The sequence below is a fragment of the Octodon degus genome, unplaced genomic scaffold (genome assembly GCF_000260255.1).
Source record: "Octodon degus isolate 3935 unplaced genomic scaffold, OctDeg1.0 scaffold00221, whole genome shotgun sequence".
Taxonomy (NCBI): Eukaryota; Metazoa; Chordata; class Mammalia; order Rodentia; family Octodontidae; genus Octodon; species Octodon degus.
The window spans coordinates 3,217,585-3,228,778 of record NW_004524797.1 but is presented as its reverse complement, the minus strand read 5'-3'; the positions used below and the strand labels follow the sequence as shown (position 1 = coordinate 3,228,778).

At 38.3% G+C, this 11,194-nt stretch overlaps 1 protein-coding gene and 1 pseudogene across 1 annotated transcript in view; both read right to left on the bottom strand.

Annotated features, from left to right (window-relative positions):
- Invs (inversin) overlaps positions 1-11,194 on the bottom strand; it is a 192,682-nt gene that overhangs the window by 86,747 nt on the left and 94,741 nt on the right. The window lies entirely within an intron of this gene.
- Positions 6,123-7,002, bottom strand: LOC105744081 (annotated as a pseudogene).

Sequence of the window (11,194 nt, the reverse complement as noted above, 5' to 3'; positions counted from 1 at the left end):
TGGGGTTTTTTTGCTAAAAGGAGTTATTTCTTATCCCCAAATTGTACTTAAGTTTCAAATTCTCCCTAATCATTCCTTTTTTAACATTCACAACATCTCTGTTGTAAAAGCCATAATTATTTTTGCTTTATAGATCAGAAAATACAAATCTAAAAACATTAAATTATGGGCTTACTTAAAAATATTATTAGGTTTATATCTTGGAACAGGAAAGAAAAAGCCACTAACTAGCCAGCTGAACAAGGTTTATAAACTATAATTTAGTTTTTTGTAAAACGAGAAGTTTGGAGTAGATGATTTCTAGGTTTCCATCTAACACGGCCTGCCATCACAAGGTTTTTAAAGCTTCAGAATCTGCAGTGCTTGATGCAGCGCCTCATATATAACTGGCATCAGGTAAAGATTTTTAGAATGCAAAATAGATATATTACAAGTAAGGAAACGGATAATTGTTTATGGAGGAAACTTAAGTATTATATATGAGTACTTTGTAAAGTATAATTTATAATTATAATTAATTATTATTGATTACTAGGGATCAAAAATATCAAACTAAATGTTCCTTATTCTAAAATAGAGATGACAGTTGGATAACACAAACAGATGCTATCTTTACATACGAATCTAAGATATTTACTATGAAGTTTATTTCTATATTACTTTTGCCTCAAATATAATTCACCTTATTCTCATCAATAACCAATTTAACTGACTGTTTACAGACAGATGAAGAGACAAATGACAAATTAGTACTCACCAGGTTTGTGGCATGGACATAAAAAGTGAATTTATTTTTCAAATACCTTTTATAGCCATAGCCTCACAAGTAGAGGACATCTTATCTGGTTTACTATTGATCCAGATGACAAGGCTGAGCATCAGATTAAGGACATGTCAGAAACCTGAAAGAAGGCTACCAACAGATGCAGCAGGCTGGTAGCTTCTTTCAAAATGATCTATTAAGGCTACTGTGTTTACAAAGGCAGTTGAGAAAACACAGCACAATATACTACCTTATATCAAGTATCCCACAGTGTGGCCATAAAAACTTGACACTAATGTGAACCCCCATACACCAATCATGACATAAGTTTATTTGCAGCAGTAAAACTATACACAGACTTTTGAAAATAAACAAGAGATCTAGGGCTTTTTCTTTTCCCACATTTATTTCTCTTCCTAACAAATAGTAGCTTTCTAAAGAGATCGTATCTATTGTAAAATATCTCATTGAAGCTGATTAATTTGACTATCCACCAGAAAAGTGAAGAGTAATTTCAAGAATTTCATTCTAACTTTCTCTTGGAAATACTGAAATATGACTTGGTTAAGTAATGATTAAAACATTAATTCAAAGTAGAGTCTTAAAATTCTGAGATATTTTATAAAATTATTTGTTTATTTGATACAGGGTCCTGCTACACAGCTTGGACTTGTAGTGATCCTCCTGTCTCAGCCTACCCAGTGCTGGGATTACAGGCATGTGCCACCATGTCTGGGTTTTGGGGCTGGCACAGTATACTCAGGGTTCCAGGACCAGCATACCATGCGGTACCAGGAACCAAACCCAGAACCTTGGCTTGCCAGGCAGGTGCTTAGACTTCTGAACTGTCTCCCCAGTCTCTGAAGTATTTCTTATATATGAACACAGTACTTTATGAACAAAAAAGTACTGTTTTAGGGATGAAATACAAAGCATATAAAAACTCAAAAAACAGTATCAAAAAAGAAAACACAGGTGTTCTCGGGGGGGGGGTGGAGACCTGTTTTTGTGAACACTTTGGCATTAGTACTTCTTTACAAAAGATCTCTTACTTTCTTGACTAAATGAGTTGAATTTTTTGAGAACCATGAGAATGGGAAAAGCTTCAGAAAATTCCCCTTTCAGATGACTTGAGATGGACTTGCACTGGTTTTCCAAAATTCAAAGTTCTCTAAACAATATCAAGAGACCAATATTTGACAGTCTTAAAAAGGAGACAAGAAACTGGTTTAAAACCCATCAAAACATTTCTAAACCACTCAATGTTTTAGTTTGCCCTTTTAGCTACCATAGGATACTTTTTATAGCAACAATAAAGTTGATTTTTATCACCAGCTTAACTAGTTGTGAATATAAATGTAACTGTACTATCATTATTAAGTGCTTTGGGGATAACTACGTCAATGCATCTGGATTTTGGTCTTGGCTCTAACTAGCTAAGCATGAGCATATCATTCAATTTGGCAAACAGTTAACGAGCACTTACTCTGTATCAGGCATTGTTTGTAGATGGCATGAACAAGCTACATTTCTGGGCTGCAATGGACTCAATTGTGAAATGAGGGTATTCAATTAAATGACAGAAACTAGTACTGATTTACCAAAGTGTTTGGCAGAGTGCCAGTTCCTTCAATACAATTAGTTTATGCAAAAAAAAAAAAAAAAAAAAAAACAGTATTAGCATCAAAAGAATGTGAGAAATCCTGGATTAATTAAAAAAAAAAAAACCATATTCCTTAATTCTCAGAGCCTCTAAACTGCTCACATGCGTTGTGAATTTCCAGAAAGGAACGTGCAGTATTGCCCAAAATTACCTGACCATGGGACCCATTTTTCACAACATGTTGCAAGGGGATACCATTTTAAGAAGAAATTTTGGGAAATGCTGCGCCTAAATGATGTTCAAGGTCCTTTTAAGTTTTCTATTTTTCTCTGTATGACAAATACAGATGCCAAATATTAAGCCTCATTTTGCTTGTGTGAAATAAACTTGAAGAAAATATGCTCAAGAGGAAAAAAAGTTCACAAATGTCCTTTGAGACTGGGATTATTAACAAGAAGTCAAGGTACTGAATAATGAGTAGCATGAAATTCAATGAGAATGAATGCCAGAAAATGTAGCTGGAAGACAAAAGTTATGGGGAATATCAGAAGCAAGGATTCTTTCTAATAAAGCCTCCTTTCAACTCACTTCATCAAAAGTAACTGGAATATGGTTTGAATGGTTCGCAAATGTACTCATTGCTAAACATCAAATGAATGTTTGATTTTATGCTTTTACCTTAGATATAATTTGCCTACAGCTGTGTAAAATGACTATTTTATTTATTGTTTACCAGCCCATCACATTACTTTCATGCCTGCCATGAACACAAATTCCCTATCATCTTCCTAACTCTCTTCTGCTAATGGTTAAGAGATATTGCCCTGGATAGAATCAGCTGGCAGTAAACAGGGCTGCAAAGCTCAGAGCTTTCCTGCGCAGGCAAGCATGTCTGGGGAGGACTTCAGGTAGCCCACAATAAATCTCGTTAGCCAAAGAAGTCTAAATTTATGAATGAGTCTGCTCAGCTATAGAGCCACGATCAAGAAGGGATCTAGTGATCCAACATGGAATATTCAATGGGATTAAGCTAGTGAAAAAAACTAGGATTAGTTAGAAAAGAAAATGTGTGTGATAGGAATATGATCTATAATTCGCTTCTCAAATTGGTCAAGCAATGGCCCTGACCCATCCACATGGCTGACACTGACAAAGGATCTGCAAATTGCGGTACAGAGTTACAGGATAAATCCTGGGGGTACTTGATAGACCTTATCAGAGACAAAAGTTACATTTCTTGTTATACAGGTCTTGCTTTATTTTGGTCTTAACCATCGAGCAGAAAAGTATAAAAATGAGGTATATAAAGTAAAGCCATATTAAAAGGCTAAGTCAACAACTTCTGTGGACAACCCACTACTATTGTGAACTGCTAGACTGTGTTGGATTGTTTTGCAGAATTCACGCCCCTACAGTATTTAGATGCCAATGGAATACCAATTTCTGACAGGACTAAACAAAAAAAGGTGATACAAAGGAAGGACCATTTTATATCTGTATATGCAGAATAGGTAGGATAGATATACAGCTACTTTTGCTTAATGCAATGAGAAGAAAGACTTGTACTAATAGTGTTAGGACAGGATATTCTGTCTGCATCTTGTACTACGAATAACCACTAAGAAGATAATAATGTACAATGTATTAATTATTGAAACTGTCCTATCAATCAGTTTTGAAACGGTCTCATATTTGTTTCTCAATAAAATAAAATAATATAATATAATTTGGGTTTTTAAAATGTATTTAGTACAGGGTCTCACTATGTAGCTCAGACTTGTAGTGATCCTCCTGTTTTCAGCCTCCCAGCACTGGGATACAGGTGTGTGACACCATGCCTGGTCTCAGTGGCCAGCTCAGTGTGCTCAGTGGTGGGGCCGGTGTGGCATGTATTGCCAGGGATCGAACCCAATCCCTGCACATTGGGATTGGTAAGCAGGTACTTATTCAGCTGAGCTGTCTTGCTGACCCTATAATTCTCTTGTTATCAACTTCCCATGTTTCCAAAAAGTGTTACAGCCATTTTTACCTTTCAAACCTTGCTTACTTTATTCCCTCTGCTTGAAATCCTATCCACATTTCCACTTCTTATATATTTTGACCAAGGCTTTAAGGTCTACTGGAAACTTCAATTCTCTCCTATATTAGGCTGGCAATTCCCTCATATACAAGATAAGGAAGTCATTTAGATATTTTAAGCAGAAAGGATATTAGTGTAGGAATTCTATGAAAAAAATAAAAAGACACTAGCTACTTTTCAAGGAATGGCTCCATAAACAACATAAAACCAATTGTTTGACTACAGTAGTAAATTCAATGGACATTATGACTGTATCAGGAAGTCAAAATGCAAAGGCTGTTAGGGTATCTTAAATCCCAGGTGAAACAATAGCAGAAACTGCCTAGTTCCATAAAAAGTGTCCCTTGGTGACTTCCTGACTCTGAATAAGAAGCACCTATGGCTTTCATGGCTCATGAAGGACACTCGGCACACTAACACTGGCTGGGAAGATTACACCTTCTTCATACATTTGTGGTGTACTTAAAAATATGGTGAATTTTCAAAGCATAAAACATTCATTATAGTAAGAAGTACTTTGCCATTAACCATTCCTCAAAATACTTCCCTTTGCTTGCAACATACTTATCCCAGCAGCCTTGTCACTTCCTGAAGCAGTTTTGGAAGTGCTCTCTCACGAGTGTCTGTCGTTGCACTGCCATGGCCACCTCAATGTCCTGAACTGACGCAAGGCATGTCTCTTTCGTGATCATTCTGAATTTGGAAGAAGAGCCACAAGGGGCACGCGCCAGACTGTGTGAACAAGATGAGTGAGGCCACACTGTAACGTTCCGTCAGCCTGCTTTTCTGTTTGATGACTCAGCAGCAGCACTTACCCCTCTTTTTTATTTTATTTTTATTTTATTTTTTTTAATAGTTAAGAGACTTTATTCTAATAGCTATAATTACAGTGCTTGTCGAAATGAAAACTGAAAACAAGCATTCAAAACAGTTGATTACCAATCGTGTATTGAAAGCAGTAAGAGGTTCCACAACACCAAATAAACCAGTTCTGAAGTTTCCCAAGGTAAATTTAACAGCTCCAGCTTCTTCAGTGTTTATCAAAATACAAAAGAAAAAAGTAGAGGTCATCTTTTCTGATGGCAAATTGGACCCTTGCAGGCTGAGGGAGGAAGCTACTTCACACATGGAGGTGGGGGTGCTCCGGGACTGTGGTCTAGAGTGGACCAACCGACCCAGTTTGCACGCACTCCTGCTGGTGAGACCCAGACTGACCAACGTAAGTCCCGAGCGGGCACTAGGAATAGGCTGCCACTCCAGCTGCACACTGACCGAGGGGGAGGGTGGGCCCTGTACCCCTCTTAACCTTCCCCGCTACCCCAAGGTGACCATGTGAGCATGAGTACAAGCACAATGCTATGGAATGCAGGTGACCCAAAGACAGGCGGGCCACAGGGTCTCAACTGTGACCATGCAGTGGATGGCATTTGTTTGTCACATCTCTGGAGTTCCCAGAGGAACAGCTGATCTGATGATCAGGCTGAACCGTACTAGGAATAGTCTCCCTTCTGTGTGTTCAAGTGTTCTCCTCACCTTGTAATTTTTAATTATTTTTAAAAATGCACTGAGTTTGGGTTATACACCAACCACCAAATGGATCCTGACACCAATCTACAGTTCAGTGGCTCCTGGAGGCCAGGTGCCCATGCACCCAAATCCCTTCTCAGTATTAACAGTGAGTTGATTTTCTTTACAATAAAAAAGCTGAGTAATATTGCATAGGAGTACCAGAAACTGCCTCAGTGGAAACAGAAACTATTTACATTAAATAAAAACCTGGCTGCAGGCTGCGTCTGCACATGTACAGCATGATGCGTGCACACTGTGACCAACCCATGGAGACAGCTTCTGGCACTCAGGACCACAGAGTCGCAACGTTTGCCACATGAGAGGAAAGCGGAGGGCAGAGAAGGAGAAAGTGAGGGGAAGGGGGATTCTGGTTCACTTCTGGTTCCGGAGCTGATTGGAGAGCCAGTCCAATCCTTCATAGAGCCCGTCCCCACTGGTGGCACAGGTGGCCTGAATGTACCAGTTCCTGTGGTGTAGAGAGTGCAGCCCCAACTTGTCTGATTTCAGCTGCATTCATGGCGTTGGGGAGGTCCTGCTTGTTGGCAAACACGAGGAGGACAGTGTCCCTGAGCTCGTCCTCAGCCAGCATCCTCATGAGCTCTTCACGGGCCTCATTCACACGCTCTCTGTCATTGCTGTCCACCACAAAGATCAAGCCTTGGGTGTTCTGGAAATAGTGGCGCCACAGTGGTCGAATCTTGTCCTGACCACCCACATCCCACACGGTGAAGCTGATGTTCTTGTATTCAACCGTTTCCACATTGAAACCTATGGTAGGAATGGTGGTCACAATTTCACCAAGCTTCAGTTTACAAAGAATAGTCGTCTTTCCGGCAGCATCCAAGCCTACCATGAGAATGCGCATTTCTTTTTTGCCAAAGAGGCCCTTGAAGAGGTTTGCGAAGATATTCCCCATGCTTGTGGATGCGTGGAACAGAAACTGGCCAGAGACCTCAGCAGTAGCCGCTCCGAGCCAGGCGTTGGTTTCGCTCCCACCTCACCCCTCTTTTTTAAATCACACCTTGTAAAGCCATCCATAAGAGATTTTCAAACCTGCTTTAGAAAGTGACAAGAATAATGAGATAAGTGTGCTTGAAGAGAGGATAAGTATTGTGGGGAGATTAGTGAATGGCATGTGCCTTTTATTATAATAATGTTTTCCATATAAACAATCACTGTATATTTTGATCACCCTTGAACACCCATTTTCCTTATCTTGGATGTAAAGTCCAAGTAGCTAAAATAGTCCTTTCTTACTATGATCAAACCTAACTCAACTCTTTTGGATTGTTGTTTAAATTATACACAAATTACTAATTAAAAACATATAACGCCTTTTGTATACTTGTCTTTCCTGTTTAGTATAAGGAAGTGTTTTCCCAACACTTTCAAGGTTCTTTTGCTTTCTTAATCATATCTTATTGTGGGATGAAATTAAAGAAAATTAGGCCTGTAATTTGCAAGTGTTTGAGATTTCTTTTTTGTTTGCAGAGAGAAAAGAAGCATAACTGGAGTTGGGAAACAGGCACATTTCTGTATCTCTGAAATCAGTCTCACAGACTGACTTAGTGTGTTTGTTTTCCACACTATTCATTTGGAGGCAATTGTCCACAGTGCATCTACATGTCTAGCAATTTAAACTATCTGCATAGCAAGTGGATTTGGGAGCTGGAGATAGTTGCTATTTGGGTACAGGATATATTTGTTTGGTGGCCAGAATGATGATATTTTACTTAGGCCAAGTATCACAAACTTGCTCAGAGCCCAAATGTAAAATGAAGGTTGAAAAGGCTGATTACAGATTTCAGCTACTACTCAAGGCAAAGGTGTACCATTTAAAATCCTACCTAAAGAGCCTGGTACACATCTCAGGTTTTGCCCTGAAATCTCAGAAGAACAATACCTTAAAAGTAAGTCCATAATAAGGACTAGCTATAAGAGATTCAGATAAAGACTATAGGAAAAACTGAAGTACTGAACAAACTGAACGTGATTAGCCAATTCTATGTGCCTGATCATACAAACTAACCAACCAACCAACCAACCAACCAACCAACCAACCAACCAACCAACCAACCAACCAAAAATCAATATTTTTTAAAGGAAAACAACAGAATCAAGATTCCCTACAAAATACTACTTCAAACTCAATAACTAGACAATTAAAACTACTACATATCTGTCACTCCCCCTTCCACCGGAACAAAATACCAGACATATATAACTTAAAGGATGCTTGTATTGGCTCATTATTTTCAGAGGACTGAGACTGGAGATGACTGGCTCCAAGGCAGGAAGGATACGACAGAAGGGCCCTGTCAGACAAAAGCTACTTATACGATGGCAGCCAGGAGGCAGAACCTGGAAGGAAGGAGCTGGGGACAAGAAAAGACCTTTCCAGGGTATGGCCCTGTGTCTGATTTCTGACCAGAGCTTACCTCCTGAGAGAACATTCATCTGAACTCTTTAGTAGATGAATCTTTCAATGAGTAGACAGCTCCAATGATCCAGTCACCTTCCAAAAGCCCTCCCTCTGAACCTACAACCTTTTGGGGCCTACTTTAAATCTCAACCATAACACTACCCATGGGGAAAGAAAATGCCAAAAAATGACAATATTAACAGAAAAAATCCAAAAAGGTATCAAGATGGTCCAGATGTTAGAAATAATATAAAAGTTTTTTATAAATATGTTTAAAATGTAACAAAAAAGATGATCATAATTACCAAACAAATGAAAAATTCTGAACAGATAAAATAAAACTTTAGAAAGAGCCAGTGGGAAAATCTACAATTGGAAAGTTCAACATCTGAAAAGTTAAAATCATCACATGTGCCTAAAAGTAAAATAAATAGAATGGTCAGTGATTTTTAATGTACAGCAACATGTTAAGCCATTTTAAAGAGATTTTTAACAATCAAATTGAACATCAATGATCTGTAGGATAATATGGAAAACTATCAGAAGTATAACTGATGTCCCAGAAGATGAGAGAAATAGTAACTAAAATCTTGTGTCAACATCAACTTTCTGATCTAGGAAGCTTGGTGAGTCCCAAGCCTGGATAATACAAAGAAAATTACCTCTAAGCACATGATAAGGTAAACTGCTGGAAATAGATAGAAAAATAATGAAAGAAACCAGAAAACAAGCATCACCATTACATGTATAATAACAATAGAACTCACACTCTTTTCCAAGTGTGCTTTTCTTGTTTCTATGATGCAAAAATGTCCGGGGACTACGGAAGACCCACATGCCTCAGCAGGTTTCACACCATTTTCACACGCAGTGTTCTGCACACCAACCCCCGCTCCCCAGCTCTGGCCCTTGGCATCCAGCAAATTTCCTACCCACGCAGGATGCGTCTATATGCATTGCCATACGGTCTGATCTCAGCTTCGTGAGGAGGAAGATCCTTTTTGATGTTTGTTTCTCTTGTGGATATCTTCCCCATGCCTCAGAGGTAATAGTTTCCCCTTCATTCAGTATTTATGCTGCTTTTACCAAATTCGCTTTATTTTATTATTATTATTATTATTATTTATTTATATATATTTTTTGCAGAACTGGGGATTGAACTGAGGCCCTTGAGCTTGCCAGGCAAGCTCTTATTCTACTGAGCTATCTCCCTGGTCTATTACTTTATTTTTTATTTATTTATTTTTTTGCCAAATTCACTTTTAAAAATAGATGATTAATTTTATACTTAGTGGTAAAATATTTTTTATTGACAATGACTGACAGAAATAGTTGTATTGATATGAAAGCTCCCTTACCTCTCAGTTTAGAAAATATTTTTCCATAATTTCATTGAGAAACAAATAGCAATGAGACAGTTTCAAATCAAATTGGTAGGACAGTTCTAATAATTAGCACATTCCATACACACTTCCTAGTGGTTATTCACTGTACAAGATGCAGACATGATATCCTTTTTACAAACACTGTTAGAACAAATCCCTCTATTCATTAAGAGATGTAACTATATATCCATCCTAACCATTTTCAATACACAGATACAAAATAGATATTCATTTGTATTTAGTGGTAAAATATTAACTGCTTTCTTCCTAAGATCAGAACAGCTTAAGATCATAATGTCCACTCCAGAATTTTCTATTTAAGCATGTAATAGAGATTTTTACCTAGAAGAAAGGGAATGAAAGAGGACATAAAGACTAGAAAATAAAGTAAACTTGTTTGTACTTGGACACAATGATCATTAACAGAAAGACTAAACGATCTGTAAAAACAACTTACAAAACTAACAAGGAAATGTTGCAATTTCAAAGGACACAAGGTCAGTGAAAGAACAAAACAAGCAAAGAAGACACACAAATGATAAATGCATAAAAAGATCCTCAACATCATTTAGTCATTAGGGAAATGGAAATTAAAATCACTATACAGCTAACGGGAATAAATGATTGAAATTAAAAAGACTGACTACATACAGATATGAAGGAACTGTAACTTTCATTCACTGTTTGTAGGAAAACATAGTAGTCTAAGCACTTTGAAAATCTGGTTAAACATAAACTGGGCCACTGATATAGTTCAGCGGCCCAAGCACCTGTCTGGTAAGCACAGGGACTGGGTTTCGATCCCTGGCACCGCATGCCTTGTCAGCCCCACCCCTGGGCATGCTGGTCAGGCCACCAAGACTGGGTGTGGTGGTGCACACCTGTAATCACAGCGCTGGGGAGGCTGAAAACAGGAGGATCATTATGAGCCTGAGCCGCGTAGTGAGGCTCTGTACCAAATTAATTTTTTTTTTTAAAAAGGGGGCTGGAGAGATGGCTCAGTGGTCTAAAGCACCTACTTGGAACAGGCTTGGCAAAGCACAGGGACCACGGTTCGATCCCTCAGCACCACATGCCAGCCCGCCCCGCCCCCTGGTGGACTGAGCTGGCCACACACACACACACACACAATAAATAGATGTAATAAATAAATAAATAAATAAATAAAGTTAAACATACACTTGCTATTATGATCTAATTACTCTTTCTATTTTATTTACACAAGTGAAATGAAAGCAAGCACTTAGACATGAATGTTTACACCGTATTCATTTATAATAACTCCAAATTGCAAATGACTCAAATGTCCATCAACAGGCAAATGGATAATTTGAAGTATATCAATACAATGGAGTACTATTCAGTTATGACT